Source organism: Pteropus medius, unplaced genomic scaffold (genome assembly GCF_902729225.1).
Source record: "Pteropus medius unplaced genomic scaffold, Ma_sr-lr_union100, whole genome shotgun sequence".
Lineage (NCBI taxonomy): Eukaryota > Metazoa > Chordata > Mammalia > Chiroptera > Pteropodidae > Pteropus > Pteropus medius.
In genome coordinates, this window is record NW_024351073.1 from 5,071,523 (window position 1) to 5,091,148 (window position 19,626).

The window sequence follows — 19,626 nt, forward strand, 5'->3', positions numbered from 1 at the left end:
GGGTTAAGTTAAAGTAATAGGAGTCTAATATAAATGGACCTTAAGGGCATTGTGATAAATGAACTAAGTCAAACAGAGAAAGACAAAAACTGCATAATGTCATTCATATGTGGAGTCTAAAACCACCAGACTCAGAGAAACAAGAGTTGTGTAGAATTGTGGTTGCCAGGAGCCGTGGGATGGAGGAATTAGGATGTCAGTCAAAGGTAGCTGAATAAACTCTGGGGATCTAATGCACAGCATTGCGATTATAGTTAGTAACACTACTGTACCATTGAAAATTTAAAATTGCTAATAGGGCAAATCTTAAATGAGCCCAACACACACACACACACACACACACACAAATGATAATCATGTGACATGACGCGGTGGTAGTTACTGCTACAGTGATAATCATAATACAGTGTATTACTGTGTCAAATCGACACATCAGACTCAAACTTACACAGTGTTATATGTCAATTATATCTCAATAAAGCTGGAAAAAAATAAGTAATTGGGTTCTATGGTGAAGAGTAAAAAGCAGGAAGACAAGCATGCCAGGTGCTCAACAGTCTCCCTCCAAAGACTGCATAGAAAATAAAGTCCTTGGGGAAGAAGAGAGACCAAGATTTAGGGCAGTCGATGCAGTTCTGAAAACTGATGATCTCATTGTCCCTATGGGAGCGAGGACAGTTTCACTTCCCACCTTTGGGATGACTCAGAGACTCCTCCTGCTCCCCCTGCTGCTCCCGACTAAGTGCGTTCACTTCCCTGCTTCTCAATTTCCAGCTCTGTCAGAGAAAAGATCTCATCCGTGCAGCTGGGGACCTCCCAGTACAGCAATATTTCTATCCTGTAATAGTTCTCAGACTCCTTTCACTGTTATCCATAATCTATAATCCTGTGAACTGTTTCAATGATTTGCCTTTTTGCAATTAAAATGATTAAATGTGATTAAATAGAAACATTCTATATTTTAAAAATGAACATTAACAAATTGACTTTTATAATATATAAGAACAATAAACAAGACTTTTTCACAGGTACTTAGAAGCATATGATTTAATATGTTTTAAGAGAAATACATGATTGATTAATAAATTCATTTTAAAGGATATTATATTATATTTGGCTTTGACATTAAGTACAAAATGTAGATGTAAGTTTAGTCATTTTATTGCATTAAATTTGAGGAAAAATGCTACTATAAGCATGAATTATTTTGTGGTTTTCCTCCCAAAAATATTAACTGGCTTATTTTTATCTGCTTTATTTCAAATGGCTAGATAAAATAAAAAGCTTTAAAAATTGTAATCATTTTTTATAAATGACTCATTAAAGACATGGATAATATTTGCAACCATTGAATGAAAGTCCAAATCAGATTTCTTATATTTTCTCTCTTTAATGTAGATTTTTGAAATATTGGAGATGATTATATGTATATATTAATTAACCAAATAAATACAATTTATAGAGCTATTAAAAGTTATCTTGAAGTGAAATTGAAGATATATGGTCACTTTCATATTCCTCATTAAGTTTTATTTCAAGTTTAATATACCTAATTCTTCCTGAATTTAACTAATGGGGCACTACAGGTATAAATTAAATAATAAATGACTAAGAACACACTAAATAATTTAAACTTTCAGAGTAGACACCTTTTCCATTAATATGCAAATTAGATACCCTGAGTGACCCTCTTGATGGAAACAACTAAAATACTGAGAAACAATTAAAAGCATCATTTTAAATACATTGCTGAGTTGTCACAAAAGTAAGGAATGTGCTGATCCTCCAAGCTACTACCACACTACTACTACTACACACACACACACACAATAAGCACATACGGCCACACACACACAATGCAAGTGCTTTTAGTAGTGGGTAAGTGGATAATACAAAATCCGCTTTGCTCTGAGGGTTTCTACCAGATCACGGAGATTTGGGTCTTCCACTTTGACTTGGTTGCCTACATATGGTACAGAGTACCAGAGATAGGAGATCTCTAGGAAATCTAACAGGAGAGCTCCACATAAACTTGGAACCTCAAAAGGTGACACTCCTAGTGCTCGGCTAAACAAGAAATAAATGCTGACATGCAAAAGAAGACTGCATGAGAATGTGCTTGTCTCAATCTGGGTACCAGATGAAGAAAAAGTCTCCTGCAAGAATTCATTTTTCCAAGTTGGCTTTCACATAGATTTTGTTTTAGATTTACATTTATGATCCAAACATTTCAAGTGGAGAATTTGAATCAGATGTTGCTGCATTTAACTGTGACAGAGATAATAGTTCACTCCATATCAAGGGCTTTCTCACATTTCCCAGCTCCCTTGCAACTGAGCAGGGTTACATGACTAATTCTGACAGATTGGTAATCATGGGTAATCATGGGTAGTAGAGACACAAGTTACTTCTGAGCAGAAATAAAGCAGAGCTGATGAGACACCCTCCAGCAATCTCTTTCTCAGCAATGTTGACCAAGGAAGACTTGTGTTCCTAGATGGCAATCACCTGCTCCGGAGAGTTCCCTGAATTTACAGCAGATTTTGCATGAATAAAAAATAAACCTTTGTTAAGTTGTGTTAAGAACTGAGATTTGGGGGGTTATTTCATCTAATTTAGCCTAACCTGACTGGTTGAGTACAACTGCTACGGTGATTGACAGAAGCAAATACAAATAACCTCAAAAGGAACTCAGTTTACATCAGTACTCAAAGACATACCACTATTCATAGACATACCAGTATTTTTTTCCTTCTGTCTAAAGAATTTCTTTAAGAAATCTTGTAGGGCAGGTCTATTGTTAATTACCTCTTTCAGCACTTTGTGTGTGTGTGTGTGTGTGTGTGTGTGTGTGTGTGTGTGTCTGAAAGATGTCTCTTTTGGGGGCCTTAATTTTTGAGATATATATATATATATATTCACTAAGTACAAAATTCTAGGTTAAAAAACTTTTAGTATTTCAAGGATGTGCCACTATTTCTTAATTGCATTGTTCTTATAAGGACACTTCTGTCAATCTCATTTGTTTCCCTGTGCTCAGGAATTACTGTCATGTGCTGCCTGTTGTCCAAGGTCTAAAATTATTTTTTCGAATCTACTCTACCCCCATCTACCCCCACAATTTATTTCTGTCATTATCCAATAATATTGCTAAAAAGACTGCCTCTTATATACTTCCAAAAAATAATCAAACAGGTGTAGACCCTGTCCTAGAGAATTTGAAGTCTAGTGTGGCCAGACTTGAACAAACTCCACAGGTTAGGCTGGATAAAGTCCTATGTCCCCAAATTCCTACAAAGACTTTTTAGACGTAGATGTTCATGTTATCTCTGTGGCCAAGTGAAAATATAATCATGGGTAGTCTTGTCCTGTCTTGCAGACAAATGTAATAGAAACTGAGGTTAAACATGATAAACTGACTTCTCCAAACACACACAGTTAATTAATGGAAAAAGTAAGTCTAAAACCCAAGTCTCAGTCCATTACTCTTTTTTCTTGATTGTTTTTCCTTTTTGATAAAAACAGCTATGTGTGCAAATCTAGCATTTGTAAATCTGAGGAGTAATAAACCTTTATTCTCTCAGCCATAACATCAAGGGGATGCTGATTCCATTGGATGTTGAGAAAATATTGGTACTGAATTACTGTTAACAATTATCGAGGCTCTGTAGCAGGACTCCATCCAAGATACTGGAATGGTTACCTGTACCATCTCCACAGTCCTCTAGAACTTTCTCTGGGCTCTACAGGCAGTATAAATAGTGATTACGTTTATAAGCTCTAATGCTAGGCAAATATAACTTTATTTTCCTTCTCTATACCTTGCCAGTCTGTTTCCTCATATATGAAATGAGGATAATAAAAGTAACCCCATTATGGACACATTATAGGGTTTAAATGATTCACTGCATTGAGATTTTTACAATTTATTTTGAATCTTAATGAGAAATAAATAAATTATTATTATTATTGTTATGCTTTATTGTGACATTTCCCTACAATATCTTTAACAGTGGAAGCTGACAAGGGTTTCTCCTTGGAAGTTAAAAGCAACGCCTTATTGTATTTACCTCCATGTACTTTTGCTTAGGCAAAGCCCTATAGCACAAGAATTCGATAATTTTTGTTCCACTAGAATGGAACAAAACTCTCTTTATGCCTTGGCACCTGTGAATATGTACACCATAGGAATGCAACACTCTTAATTAAACACTGTAAAATTCTGTAGGAATCTTGAACGAAAACTACGTGAACCTCACAGGGAGAAACAACAAACAGGTTCATTGTAGACTGAATAAATTATCACTGTTGGTGAACCTGTTTTCTTGAGTTCCTATAAACTTCTTTTTGCCACCTGCTGTGCCTTTAAATTAAGTAAGCTGGCCAGTTTTCTTACCCAGCTGATAAACCAGGCAAAGACTCTGAACTCAGCATGCTCTGTTGTGTTCAATACTAGTTGAATGGTTGGGTTATTGGCTACTCAATTATATATACATGAAACTGCCTGGCACTGTCAAACTGCTTCACCATTTACTGAGGCCCATGTCAAATCATTGATCACGAAGAGCAATTTGGGACTGTTTTACTGAGTCACACCTGGCAATGGCTGTCAGCAACTTTTTCAAACTCTGCATTGCCAGTAGGTGTTTGTATAAGACAGGTAGAATATGATGGGTAGCAATACTAGCTATCAGGAATAGTCCTGCCGCCATTAACTTAGTATGCCCTAAGCTACCGCTGAGCAATTCTTGTTAAAGGAAATGAATAAGAGAAACCATTTGTTAGGACAAAATAGCCACCCTAACCCTTTTCCCAACCACTTCAGTGGGGAGCATATAGACTGTAATTGTTTCCAAATTTCTAATGTAACCTGACTTTATATTTGGCAGGAGACAGAGAAGAGGAATCATTAGAAAATACAGACGTAATCTCACTGAAAACCGATAATGTAAGATTGAATCATACTCAATTATTATAGGAGCAAAGAAAAGATTAACCAGCAGGCAGCAGCATAGGTAAAAAACCAGGGGGCATTTCCGTCCTAATTCCAACTCAAACTGCTACCAAATTTTATTACTATAAAATGGAAATAGCCTTTTTAAAAGTCATGTGTGATGTGAGTAACATGCTCTGGATAATGTTTTATTATTTCTAACATAACCAGAATGTAAATCTTAGAGCTGAATTCTTTTACAGGAGTGTTTACTAATTCTTTTATGTTGTTAGTTTGGCATCAGATTGAAACACTGTAAATGAAAAACACAGATTAAGGGAATAAAAAGTGCTGTTTTTACATATTAATCAGAGACCATTCAAAGGTAGGAGCTTTTTATTTCAAAATTGAAAAAAATTACGCAGCCTGTTTGTTATCTTTATACTTATCTTTAAGGATCATTGAAATAAGGTAAAACAATCTGTTGTATGTTGGGAGAAGAAAAATTATCCCTTCTTTTTTCAAAATCAATTCCATACTGTTTTCACTCTAACTCCTATTTTTTCCAAGACTCTTGTTTTTTGAAAAACTGGGTTATAGCGTGTGTGCCTATGTGTAGAAGTACACACAGACACACATGTGTGAGGGGAGATGTTAAATAATCATAACAAACGTTAATTGGGCGCTCACTGTTTCCTAGGCTTTATGTGCATTTTCTCATTTGTCTTTGCAATAGTGATACCAAGTGAGGACTATTTTCCATATTTATTTTACAGAAGAGAAAAGAGAAGAGGAACTTTTCTGAAACATGTAGCCCTTTCAGTCACAGCATACCTCCCTAACACAGAATTTCGTAAGTGGGTTTTGTGCCTGCTGGTCACCATAATCTCCTTTGAATAATCGGGTAGGCACTACCCAGTTCATGTGTCCTGGCATTTAAATAGGCTCTTAACAAATTTGTGAGAATGCCTGGACCATACTCTCTGTGGACATCTATACTTATAAATAATAATTTATAAAGTTTCAAGGTGTTTTACAACAGTTTACTTTCCTTTCCCCCTAAGAATTCATTGATACCTCTTATCCTCTGTGTCAAAGAGAAGAATCTGTCTTCTGGTGATTTTCAGCTCTCTCCTAGGCCCCCCATGCCATCTTGCAGGGTCATGTGCTTCTTGCTTCAGAAACCTTAAAATCACCCATGGTACTTCAACTTTGTTGAAGACTAGTCATCAATAATTTCTGTGAAAGGTTTTTATTTTTTTCAGTTACAGGTGACATTCAATAATATTTCCTCCAATTCATTCTGGAAATGGTTGGCTGCTGCCTCTCCTAGTTAATGGAAACCTTCATGTGACACTGTAGCTCTCTGCCTCTCTCTACCCTAAATGTTTTCTACCCGGACTCACTTTGGTGGCATGTTCTCTTTGGGTGGCATATTCTCTTTGGATTTTCCACTCCTCTGTGTAAATTCTCCTTAGAAGAAGTCCCTTCTTGTTCAGAACCAGCCAGCACACATTCCTGCCCTGGAAGAACATTATTAGTATGGCCCAATAGCAGTCAAGGTTATTCCTGATATATCACTCTGTGTCCAAGTAGCAGGTAGGGAACAGTTCCATCTTTGATTTCGCATTAGAATCTCACAGTTGGTCAGATTACAAATTAAAAGGCTTGAGATTTTGGTCATTATAACACTTACACTCTTGGTCTACACTGAGATGTCCTGAACTCTTCTGTTTTGTATTCCATTGAAATCTGAGTGCCTTGGACGTGCCCAAGAATGGTCTGGGCAACACAATGCATTCCCTCCACTGCTCCAAAGGAGTGTGCTGTTGCATCATGCAGAAGGCAAGGAAAGAGTCGAATCTGTCTCGTGATTTTAGAACAAACGGGTTTAATCAGGAGAGAATAGTGTTTAATTGTTTTGAATTCAGGAATTTGTAAAAGAAAAAATTATAGCCATCAAGAAATCTGAAAGAGGAAAATTTAGGATGTGTAAGTTAAGCACTCGTTTCCTTTTCTTCTATGTTCAAGTTCCTTCATGTGGAAAGATGCTTAATTTGTGGGTTTTAGCCATGATCAGATGAAACAATAAAAGTGCTTTTTTTTTTTTTATGTAGAATGTCTTTCACCTGGGCTCTTTGCAAGGTTAAACACATACTCATGAAACCTCAGAACATTGTTGTATGTGTGTACTTCTTTATTCCTTAGACAGGAATTTGACAGGGAAAGCAATTTAAGTGTTGATGTTGTTCACTATTATGCAAGCAGAATCTTAGTTTTGAGACCATTTTATGGCATAACGAATTTTTCTGTTTTTTTTCTTCCTTGTTTTTAGTTATCCTCAAAGCATTTCATCACATTTTTACTTTCAGTTTATTTAACTGTGTATCTTTCTGAATAGTTGTTTTACCAACCTGAATTGTGTAGCTTTGCCATAGTATTCACATTACTTTAAAGCCATTTTCTTCAAAATGAATTTCCAAACTCTGGTTTGGACAAAAGTCCGAAGAAATTCATTGTAGACTTCATCTGGTATTTGTCTGGAAATTTTATGGAATGTAGATGGCTGCTCTCTGTCTTGGTTGATAACAGGTGTGTTTCTAATGGGCCCTTTACTTCCTTTCAAGAGTTTTGAGGGTCCTCAAAAAGACCGTATGTTTTTCAAGAAATAAAGGTGGGTAGCTTATTTACTATTCTATATAAACTTGCCAGGTTTTATAGTTAGCAAGTGTTGTTCCCATCCTATACCTTCTTAAACACAGAGACTCACAATCGCACACATACATATCTGCCAGTAGATTTTTCTAAAGCAAATCAATGTCTAATTTAAAATGAAAAGTCTACCACTTTGTACTGAAGGTCAGCAGACGATGAGAGAGAAATTCTAAAAAGGCATGCTCAGGTCTACCTGGATTGGAGGTAGATATGATCCTACCTTCTCTCCCCAGTTTGAACCCTGTTACGTGACTGTAACTGACATGGTTGTATGCAGGGGAAGTGGCAGCCTTTAAAGCAACCTACATATAAATAGTTTGATTCTTTCCAGAACTGTCGACAATTCTGTGGAACCCAGGAACAAACTCAGTGAAAAAAGGGTCAACACACTTTTTGGGTGGCTTGAGCCAGTCACTAATGGAGCCAGGGCTCTGTGTGCTCCTGGGCATTTGGACAGTTCTGCAAAGCAGCTCCCCCTATGATACACTTTAGAAGATAATACAGGGAATCATAGTCAAAAATCTCTACAGATGAAAAGAGGCCTCAAGATGAGAATGCTGACGAGAATGCCGTTCAAGGTCGTATCATCTCTAAGTCAGATAACTGTTAATAGCCTTCTAATAGGTCAGTCTTCTTGTCTCCGTTCTTGCCTTTCCCCTGCTACCTCTCCAGATTGGCCTTTCAACTATATCTAATTTTTTGCGATTACTCAAAGATTGTATTCTTTCCAAAGATTGTATTCACATTGTGTGCCCTCCACATGGAAGACTCTCCTGCCCAACCTGGCTGGAACTGTTTCTCATCTCTCAGATCTCAGCTTAGATGTCACTGCCCTAACCTCCAAATATGAGTAAGATTTCTCTCCTTTGTTGTTCCCAGACTGTATGGGAATTCCTTTCTTGCTTGTTTATACTCCCAGCAGACTGTAACCTCCATCAGGCCTGAAACTTGGCCTATGTTATTCACTATTATATTGCTGGCATGTAGCATGGGGTTGGGAGACAGCTGGTGTTCAGTACATATTTATGAGCTCAGAAGAGGAAGAGAAGAAGAAAATTAGGAGAAGAAGAAAGATTGGGCATGAACCAATCTATTTTGTAAATATATAAATACATATGTAATATGAATAAATATATAAGTAAACAAATCCTAGAATTCAGTGTTTTTATGATTTGCCTCTTTGTTATAATAGTAGTCTACAGAGAAAAACAATTGATTTAAAGTCTTAATTAGTTGGTTTCTGGTGAATCAAGTTTTAAACTATAGATTTATTCTGCAAGTCTAAAAATATTTTTAACTCACAAGAGGAAACTGATGTTAATAGTATAATATAATGGAGTCTTTTATTTTATATAGGTATATAATGTTCTCTGTTTCTGTTTTTTAAAATCCAGATTTCATTAGTAACATCTGCTGTGAGGTGTATTAGAATAACTACCTCACTACTAAAATGGTTAGCTTCCTTAAGAGTTCTCTGGAACACACTTAGAACCATCACCTTAATAGGAAAAATATCACAATAGAAAGTGCGTGGGGGTCCATATTAGGCCTAAATTTCTTTTAAAAGATTAGATATTGACAAAAGTATTATCTTTCTTACTTTCCATTTTAAATTCATTTCACTGGAGATACCAATGTACCTTGAAGAGTCAATTAACATCTTCCAAATATAAACCATAGATGTTTTAATGGCCAAAATATCCTGGTTGCATGGCAGGTAAAAATACTATCTTCTGTGCGCTTAACATTCCAATCCCAGTAAGTCTGGAAGATGCAAACCAATTTTGATGGGATATTGTTACATTTATTTTTCAAAATTAAAGTACAATTCCAGGGTCCCAGACATCAATTTGTTCATTGTCTTTCCTTCACTCCGGGTTATTCCGAATTCCTGCAGACACTTGAACCACTTCTTCCTCATCAAGATAAATAAAGAGAGAACAGACATTAGGAACAATAGAGCCCACGAGCATACTTCTGAGAATATAACTCCTACCCTTGAGAAAGATGGAGATTTTGAGTTGTGGATTTAGGGCAAAATTAGCAGTTGAAATATGATTTCTCTGGTGCAAAGAAGTGATAACGCACTTAACAATTCTGTAATCAAAAATGGTAATTCCATTCTGGCCTGAGAGTTAGATAAAGATTTGATTAGCTTTTCCCATTGCTGATGCCAATGAATCTATCGTCAACACAGTGAGAGGCCAAAAGCCATGAGGTCTGCTGAATCTCACAGTTTCCTATTTGGATAGGAAAATTGATTTACAGAGGCATTTTATGCAGGCTATTGGACAAGACCAGGCACATTGGACGGCCGTTGTAAATCTCTGAATGGTCTGAAATAAAACTATATTTATACGAGAAAGTAATTATCTATTTTAATTAGGTTTTTTTCCTTCTCAGTATACCTTGTTAGAATTACGGTTTTTTTCCTAGTATCAAGTAGGAAGGTTTATGGTAAGATCCAATGGAACTGGCTCTTCCAGGCAGGGCAGTGTGATGGGGAACTTGGGAGAGAGTTTCAAGAATCTATTGCCACAAGAATTATCTGAGTGTGTGTCTTGGCTTTCTTAAATTCAAAACCAATTTAATCATTTAACAATTGTATAATTGTTTTTAAAAGAAAGATGTCTATTTGGGTTAATTATCTGCAATTCAGTTTTTTCTCCCACCGCTAAATCCCCTTATTTGTTGCCATGATGAAAATTTATTTAATATTTGTCTCATTTGAAGGAGATTTGTTAAGACTTACGCATACATTTGTTGCCTTCTCATATCCACTTGTTATGTCTGTTGTTTACTTAATTCATGGCACATCTGGAAACTATTACCCATAGCTACTTTACAGTTAATAATTTAAAAAAAAATAATAATTCTATCTTCTATTGAAGAACAAATATAACCAAAATTATTTTTTTTAAATAAAAATGATGGCTCTTGCTTTTGCTTTTATTTTCAATATCAGTGGCCTTGGACATAATTTTTGTCTTAACGACCTTTATAATTTCATTTCCCTTACCAGCATGCAGTCTATCTTAAAAAAAAAAAAAAATTGTCTTTTCTTTTCACATTCTTTCTTCTAACTAGGATTCCAAAGCACTTTATCTGTATTACTTTTAATGTTTGTTATGAGAGTTGGGACTATGTCTTTAATCTTTGTATTGCCGGAACCTAGCACAGAAAATAGCTTATAATAAGAATGTAATAGATGTTTGTAAATAAATGCTTGATTGAAATAATATATTATGTTACATTTATTAGTTATATATTTTTCCTTGATTCATTTTGTGTTCCCCACAGCTTATTGCAAACTATAAATCCAGTAAATGATAATCAATGACAAAATAGGTAGTGAAGTGGGCATGCAAAGAAGTAGAAATTTGCCGAGATTCAAGAACCTTTGTCTCTATTTCTTTCCAACTATTTTCCTATCATTCACCCAAGAAAATGATAATTCATAAGACCCATTTACAGGAGGGAGCAAGTAAGTCCAGCAAGCAGCAGAATTAGTTAATAGTCAAGTTGAAGGGAAGGGCTGAGCTTGGTAAATGAAAAAAGGATTGTTTGGCTCAACTGTGGCAGAATGTGTGGTGCGTTAGACAGCTTTGTGAGAGTGTGCATACATTTCAATTCTAGCCAAAACATGCTATTAATAAAAATCTCACTTTTATACTCTTTCTAAAATGGTCATAACATAACCCATTACATCTGTTCTTTTGGAGGAAAGGTATTGAAAATGCACAACTGTATAATAACAGGAAAACTTTCTGTTCTTTCTTGTTAATTAAATCACTCAATGTCATCACAGATGCCAACTTTCTTATCTTGCATTGGCATTATTTGCAGCAAAGGTGGGAAAAAAGTCTTCTTTCCACTTGCCAACTTCCCATTCCTGCTTAATTTATGACAAAAAAGAGTAGAAGAAAAATAAGAGTAAAAGAAAATCCCAGATCAGCTTTGGTTTGGAGCTCATCTGTGCATTGGCAGTCTTAGACCTCCTAACTGGATTAGGTTACTTTTAGGAACTGAATTCCATTATATGTAGCAAATACATGCATGTGTTGACCGAAGGGAAGTTGAAAACCTAGTGTTTTCTTATGCGTTAGTCAATATATTTTAAAGGCTAGGAAAATTTGTTATGATTATCTCACCAGGGAAGAAAAGTTAAATTTGCTATTTTGCACTTTCAAAAACCCAGATAAAAAACTAAACAAAAGAGTAGATCCAGGCTTACCTAGTCAACTGTCATGAGAGAATTAATAATTTCTCACTGTAAAGTTTTCAGTTCTTGACATGACTAAATTAAAGTTTTTCTAAACGTGGGCAAGAGGGGAATCACTTTATTTTGTGTATAGTTTGCATCCAGGATTAACCAGAATGAACTCATGGAACTTCCCAGCAATATTTGCTATGCTTCATTATAATTTTTTAGTTCTTAAAAGGAATAAAAAACACAAATGATTTGATGGGAAGGTACTCACATTCCCTTAGGTAAACCCAGTGCCCAGCACTCTGAACAGCAGAGAAGACCAAAGACCAAAGACCAAAAACCCGGAATAAACTTTGTTGAGCAAGAAACATGAACAACCGTCCATATGATTCTCAGGCAAATCAAAGCAAGAGAGTGTTATTTCCCTTGACGCAGCACCCCAGACCCACTCAACCTGTGAAGCTGTTCCCTAGTCCATACAGGTAGGACCAAAGGGAAGAGGACGCTTTGGGTCATGAACATTTGCCCATCAAGTTCTAAAACCACCTGGGTCAACTCGGGAATTGCTGTGGCTCAGCAATTCTTCTCTGTCTTGTTCAACATATCCCCATTAGCCAGTATATGCACTAACATTTATTGAATGAAAAAAAAAATGATTATTATACTAACAATAAAAATTGTTTCCAGACTCAGCTGATGGTTGCCAAATTGATAGATGCAGCTGATGGTTGCCAAATTGAAGAGACGTGGGGGATGGGGGAGGTAAAAAAGGTGAAGGGATTAAGAATGACAAATTGGCAGTCATAAAATAGTCATGAGGATGTGAAGTACAGCATAGGGAATACGGCCAATAATATGGTAATAACTATGGACTGTGCCAGGTGGGCACCAGACCAGTCAGGGGATCAGTTTGTAGATGTATAAATGTGCAACCACTATGCTGGACACCTGAAACTAATATAAAATCATATTAAATGTCAATTGTATTTGAAATTTTTTTTAAATGTGGGGGAAAGGTGAAGGGGAATAAGAGGTTCAAGTTTCTAGGTAGAAAACAAATAGGTCATGGGGATGTCACGTACAGCATAGAGAATATAGTCAATACTATCGTGACAGTGTTGTATGGTGTTGGATGGTTGCTAGACTTATCGTAGTCATCACTTCTTTAGGTAGATAAATGTTGAAACTAATATAATATTGTATGTTAGATATATTTTAATAAAAATCTTTAAAAAATTGTTTCCATTTGTGGAGAACTTGAGACCGCACTAAGCATTTAATGTGTGTTCCCTTATTTAATCCCTATATATTCCACAGAGCAACAGTCTCCTGGAGTTCATTTTATTTTCATTATAGCCTCTCTGAAAAGTGATGATCAGATTTTATGGTAAAATTAAGTGAACTAAAATTTAATATTGGGAAGTTGCTTTATTGAAAAAAATTTCTTTAATAATCATGAAAAATAAAGGCTATAAAAGAAAAAAAAATTCTGTGTGAATTTATAAACTCACAAGATTATAGAAAAAGGGACTTTTGAGGTCATCTAGTCCAGTTCCCTAATTTTATGAAGGAGGAAAATAAGGCACAGATTAAATTAGACCCAATGTCGCACAGTTAGCTTATGACAGAGGCGGGAGTAGTGTAGACTTCCTAGATGGGTAGGTCTTGATGGGCTTATTTTGTGATATTCTTTTATTACACTCTTCAAGAATATTAAAGTTAATAAGTATCTAATGATATTACAGCCAATGGACGCCCAGAATCCCAGTTCACCGCATCATCCCATGTCTCTGGGGTGCATGCAACGACATACTGTCATAGACACTAATGTATTGCTGAGTGAGGATTCAAAAGGTGAGCATGACTCCGATCAGTGGAAAGGAGAGGAATAAAGTAATAGGTACACTATACCTCAAATGTCTCATAAACTCTTATCTGTGCTATTGTCAAAAAAAAAAAAGAAATTACCATCAGTCCCCATGGGAAATTATCTTGCAGGTGACTTTCTCCTCATTCATTAATTGGATCTCCCCAGAAAGCTTTCAGAATTGCTGCCTTATTTCCCCAGGGGATATTGCTTCTCCGGCCAAATCACCACATAGGGAGGAGGACGCCCTATGCAAAATATGGTGTAAACGTGGGTGTATAGAGAGGCATTCTCCACGTGGAATGCAGGCCTGCTCTCTGCTTGTCTCATCCTACCTGGCCCTGAAGGCCCAACTCAACCCCATCTCCTAGGAGCCTTTTCCCAGCATTGGGCTCTCCCACCTCCCGGATCTTGAAAAACTCTCCCACCTCTAGACCCCTGGGGCTTTTCTTATCTACATCATTCATCTGTCCTTTGGCATATGTTGATCTGTTTTTTTCAACATATTGGGAGGACCTGGAAGGCAAGTGTCATCTGCGTCTTGCTGCCTTTGTTGTCTCAACGTAATACACACAATAATGGAAGGCCCTCTGTGAGTGTTTGGTGAAGACGTTGCTATTGAGAATGTCTGTCTTAGAGGATCTCTTCTGGCGCACTCCACAGGATCTGAAAAACTGCCCCAAACACCTCTCCTGTGGACTGGGCCCCCACCTTCAGGCTGAGCTCCTTAGATTCCACCTGTACTTCATGTTTCAATGAATGGCTCATGTTCATTAATTCCATTCATATTATGCATCTATCTCCTCTGCATTGACAGGGCATGTTCAGATCTGGATTTGGGGAACAGTATTTCTAAAAGATTATAAGATTTGTGATAAAATTTGTCCAAGGTTTTAAATGGTATTTCTCTAGTGTTGTTATTGTCGGTATTTCCCTAGTGTTGAAAAATAAATAAATCTCCTGAATATACTTTAATCTATTTTTAAAAAAATTTAAAAAAACAAGTATTCACTAGAGGAATGTGCTTCCCTGTCCTTCGATTAAACTGTAACAAAAGTACCGAAGATAGATAATGTGCACTAACAAGTCTTGCTTTAAACATGTACGGTCCTCTCAGTGTACACGTGCATGAGCGTGTACGTGCACTTCATGCATGTATTTACACACTTTGTGGGATATTGTTTCTTTGTCTCCATTGTAGCACCTATCGTGATCTGCTTTGTATTAAAATTGCTTACTTACTTGTTTGTTTTTTTTTCTAAATTGGAGATTATTGAAGGATGGAAGCCAGAGTTCTTTTACTTAGAGATTTCCACTGAGTTCAGCGCACATGGTGCTTTGCATACGGAAGATTCACAATAAAATTTAGCTTAATTGAAAGAGGGCATTCATAATGACATAATAGATTAAGGGGATGCTACAGGATGAGCACCGCAGGTTTGGGCTAGAAACATTGGACACATGCTTACCGAAACTGCTCCTTCCAGATGGGTAGCGAACATCAGGAGGTTGCACCTGCTTCTCAGCAGAAACGACCTCCCTTTCTTCTCACTTGAGGAGCATGCCCAATCTTACCAACATGGACAGTTCTAAAGCAGAGAAGACCCAGAGTCCCAGTGGGCTGGAACTTGCTTTACTCGATTAATGCACAGGCAAGTTCTTTCCAAATGATTCCCCAAAAGAGTGTGTCCCTAAACTATGATGCACAGACTTTTTCATTTAAAGGCCAAGAACTATGCTTTCTAACCCATCTCTGCCCTTCAACCACTTTTAATGTGTTTAGGCAGCGATCACCTGCTTTGGGGCCAACTCGGACCTTCTGCAGGTGTTTGCAACATCTGTGAATCCGTTAAAGCACTGGGTTTCATTTTCTGTCAAGCACCTCAGAAATCAATGTCTCAAGGCAAATGGGACAAGAGAATGTTTGCAAGAAGCATAGGTACTGGTTGAAGTGCCTTGAGGTACGCTCTGTGAACCCTTCTCCTCTACCATCATCCTCCCTTTTCTCTACGTTATGGGAGGCCTAAATTGAAAGCTTAAATTAAATTGTTTGCTGGAACTTTTAAAAAACTGTCTGGCTATGAAACTTACCTCCATATGAAGAATGAGTGACTTTTAAGGTTATCTAATCACAAAACCCTTTTTATTTAGATGGTCTCCGGCACACAGAGCAGGGAGAAAGACTCAGAATTAAATATGCACTACTGCCTTCTTTCTGATTTTATGGTAGCATTTACCATGAAACACTTCACAAAACACAGAGAACGAAAGTCCAGTCACTTTCAAACTAAAGACACTAGCCAAGTACTGCGGAATAACTAATCTTTTCTATTCCTATTTTGTTTGTAAGGTTTATATATAAAAGCATATTAAATGGCTTTTATTTTCCTTTTGGAAGAAGAAAGGTTAAAAAAAAACTGCAAAATTCAAATATCCTTTCCTCCTTAAACTCTGCCCTTCTGGTTTTACCCACTCTCCCATCCTGTCCCATTTGTATACAGTTGCTGGTCAAATACCCTAGATTAGTGTTCAGTTTCTAGGCTCATACACGTAAACTAAATCCCTTCAATGCATTTTCCCTTACCTCCCACAGAACTACGTGGGATATTCTTTAATTTTTCAGAGCCTGGCAAATTACTGTCCACTTAACATCCAGCTACATTACATTTAACTGAAGTTTACTGAAGAGATTGAGAAAATAACACATCTGATTAGAGTAATTCCTTAAGGAAATGAAGCTGTGGGTGTTTCTTAACATATGCTTAATTTGGAGAAAAACAAAACTAGATGCAGATGCTCTAAGTAGTTACCAGGACATAAAATTTTCCTTAGATAATTATAACATGTGCCTTCATTCTGATATTCTCTTCTGGTAGAAAAATCTTATTGTGCTTTGCAATTATTTGTGTATATAGTCACATACTTTGCTCTCACCTTCCAACTCCATACCACAAGCTGTAAAGATCCTTAGTACACGAAGAGGCTTCTGAGAAGAATGATGGATCTACTTGGTGAATCTACAGGAATTCATAGTTCACTTTCATCCCTGTAAGAATGCAAATAAATAGATCGTGACTTGCAATGGAAGTTAGGTAAAATGTAAGTTTATATTTTCTTTCAAAATTCCTTCTACCAAAATATAGTATTTGGTGAAACTTAGGAAGTTTTCCTCCAACCTCGTCTCTGCTAGGTCAGTGATGCTCATTCTGTAATCAGAATTGCCCAGCTAGCTTGTAAACATCCGGGGCTGCATTTCGGAGGTGCCAATTTTGTAGCTCTGTAGCTCTAAGGTAGGGCCCAGAAATAGACCCATCTCCAAGGCAATTCAGACTTCTTTTTAAATAAACACATTCTAGGTTCTAGGCCAGTTGTTCTTGAACTTCAGCAGGCATCAGATTCTTAAGAAGAACTCACTGAGACTCAGATTGTTGGGCTCCACCCTCCTAGCTCTTGGTGGGGCCTGAGAATCTGCATTTCTAACACATTTCTAGGTGATGTTGATGCTGCTGGCTTGGGGACCATGCTTTGTGAAACGCTTTTTTAGGTTAAATTAATGTGTCTGCTCAGTGCAACATAAAAAAAAGCTACATATTCCCAAAGCCTTCAAGGTCCCCTCAAACCAGCCCCCACCTATCTTTCCAGTTTCATGGGACAACCTACTCTGAGGTACCCTATCATCCAGCCGACACAGGCTCCTTGCCATTCCCTAAGGGTTCAGATACTTACATACGTCCTTAGAACGTCGAAGGTCCAAGACAAATGATCTTTTTGAGAAAACTTCCCTATCTCCCCAAGTCAAAAGAATTACTCCCTCCTCAGCATCCACAGTAGCCAATGTTTAGTGTGGTTTTTACCTAGTTGTGTATATGTCTGTCTTCTCCACTGGATTTTTCGCTCCCCAAGACTAGGTTTCAGACAATTTAGTATTCTCCCTGAAACCTAGCAGAAAGTATGCCAGCAGAATTAAAACTGCACTGACACATAGCCTTAAACACAGTGATTCTCAAGGTAAGGTCCACATTCCCCTGGGGAGACCTAAGACCCTTTCGGAGCTGAGACTACAAGGTCAAAACTATCTTTGTAATAATAGTAGCCTCATAAGAATAGTTATTTGCCTTTTTCACTGTGTCGATATTTGTGCCGATGCAAGCCGCAGTGGGTAAAACTGCTGACACTTTAGTATAAATCAAGACAGGGTTCACACTGTGTTAGAAATCATCTTATTCTTTGCAAACATGCATGCATGAGGAGAAATCAAAACAGCTGCTTTCACCTAAGAACATCTTTAAAAGAAGCAGTAAAATTTGTTAATTTCATGAACTCGTAAACCTTGAGTATAAATCTTTTATACCGTGTGATAAAATGGGAAGTTCACATAAACTCCTTTCCTCACGCAAGTATAATGGCTGTAAGAGGAAAAACACACATGTGATTGTTTGACTTGCAAGCTAAACCAGCTGCTCTTTTTTTTTTTTCCAGAGAATATCAGTTTAACTTGAAAGAAAAAAAAAACTATAGCTATTCTAGATTTGGGTATTTAGCAGATATTATCTTAGAGATGAATGAAGTAAGCCTGTCCTGTCAAGGACAACAACCGACAGCATTTGTTGCCAATGATAAAATTTGCGTTTTCCAGAGAAATTAGAAATTGAGAAAATTTATCACTGTGAGCTTGACAGCTTCCCAGTACTTGAAGACTTAATGATATTAACTAATGCGATTTTTTGATATTATGTAATGAAGTGTGTCACCATTTGGAAGACCTTGATAACTCGGCGAACCATACTTTCGAAATGACTGATGTATGATATTACAGAATTATGCACGCATGAAAGACCCTCTCAAAGGAGAATGTCCAGCAATGGATTCTAATGCAACGTCTCCCAAAAGTTCACTGATAACGGTTTCAGATTCCACACTGCAACTCACTTTGAAAGATTTGCATTTGAGACTCAACTACTGCTTGTTGAGTCTCAGCATTGTTTCAAAGAAGAATATCTGTAATTATCTGAATAGATTATTAAGTATTTAAAATATTAAAATACCCTTTTCGACTTTATATATATATAAAGCTAGCTTTTCTTCACGTACTTCAATCAAAGCAACACGTCACAACAGATTGAATGCAGACACACATATGAAAATCCAGCTGTTTTCTATTAAACTAGATTTGAAAGAAACTACTAAAATGTAAAACAATGTCATCTCTCACACAATGGTTTTGTTTTGGAAAATGTAATTTTTTGAAAAGACACAGAACTGTCACAAACTTCTCTAGATACCAAAAATTGCAGAAATCTGTACTTGCCTTCTTAAGCATATCTGACAAGGTATCCCTTAACTAAATCCTAACAGCAGTGTTTTGCCTTTGTTGTTGTTTTGGTGATGTTTGAGGAGGGAGTGACATTCTCAGCTCTCTGCCTGTGTAGAATCTCTTACCCATCTAGGCATCCTATGCCTGTTTTCTGTTGAAAACTGCAATATTTAAGTTATTGTTTTCCCATTACTAAAAGAATTGGCACTGTATGCCTGTCTCACTGAGGGATGAAAGGTGGTATTTTCTAATAAAAAATGTCAAGCTCCAGCTAACTCGTGAGGAAGAGAGAGTTTTCTGGAGACCCAACGTTGCCACAGAGAAAGGTAGATAGACACTTCCTTTGCACAGGTGCACATGAAACCCTTGCCCCAAGGGCAGAGATATGTGTAGGACTCGAATGTAGTACTTCTCAAGCCATTAGAAAAAGTAGATGGGATCATTCTTAAAACGTCTCTAAAAGTGATTCCTCAGACCTGGTCTTAACTTACATACTTGGCATTGGCTCATGTACCCAAGAAGAGAGAATGTGAAGAAAGGGGGGAAAAATGTGGAAGAAGGAAGGAAGGAAGGAAGGAAGGAAGGAA

At 36.9% G+C, this 19,626-nt stretch overlaps 1 long non-coding RNA gene across 1 annotated transcript in view; it reads right to left on the reverse strand.

Moving 5' to 3' along the window:
- LOC120586201 (uncharacterized) overlaps positions 1-19,626 on the reverse strand; it is a 107,651-nt gene that overhangs the window by 83,112 nt on the left and 4,913 nt on the right. Inside the window, exon 2 of the long non-coding RNA XR_005648634.1 lies at positions 16,660-16,771. This is a non-coding gene — a long non-coding RNA (uncharacterized LOC120586201). The remainder of the gene's footprint in view (positions 1-16,659; positions 16,772-19,626) is intronic.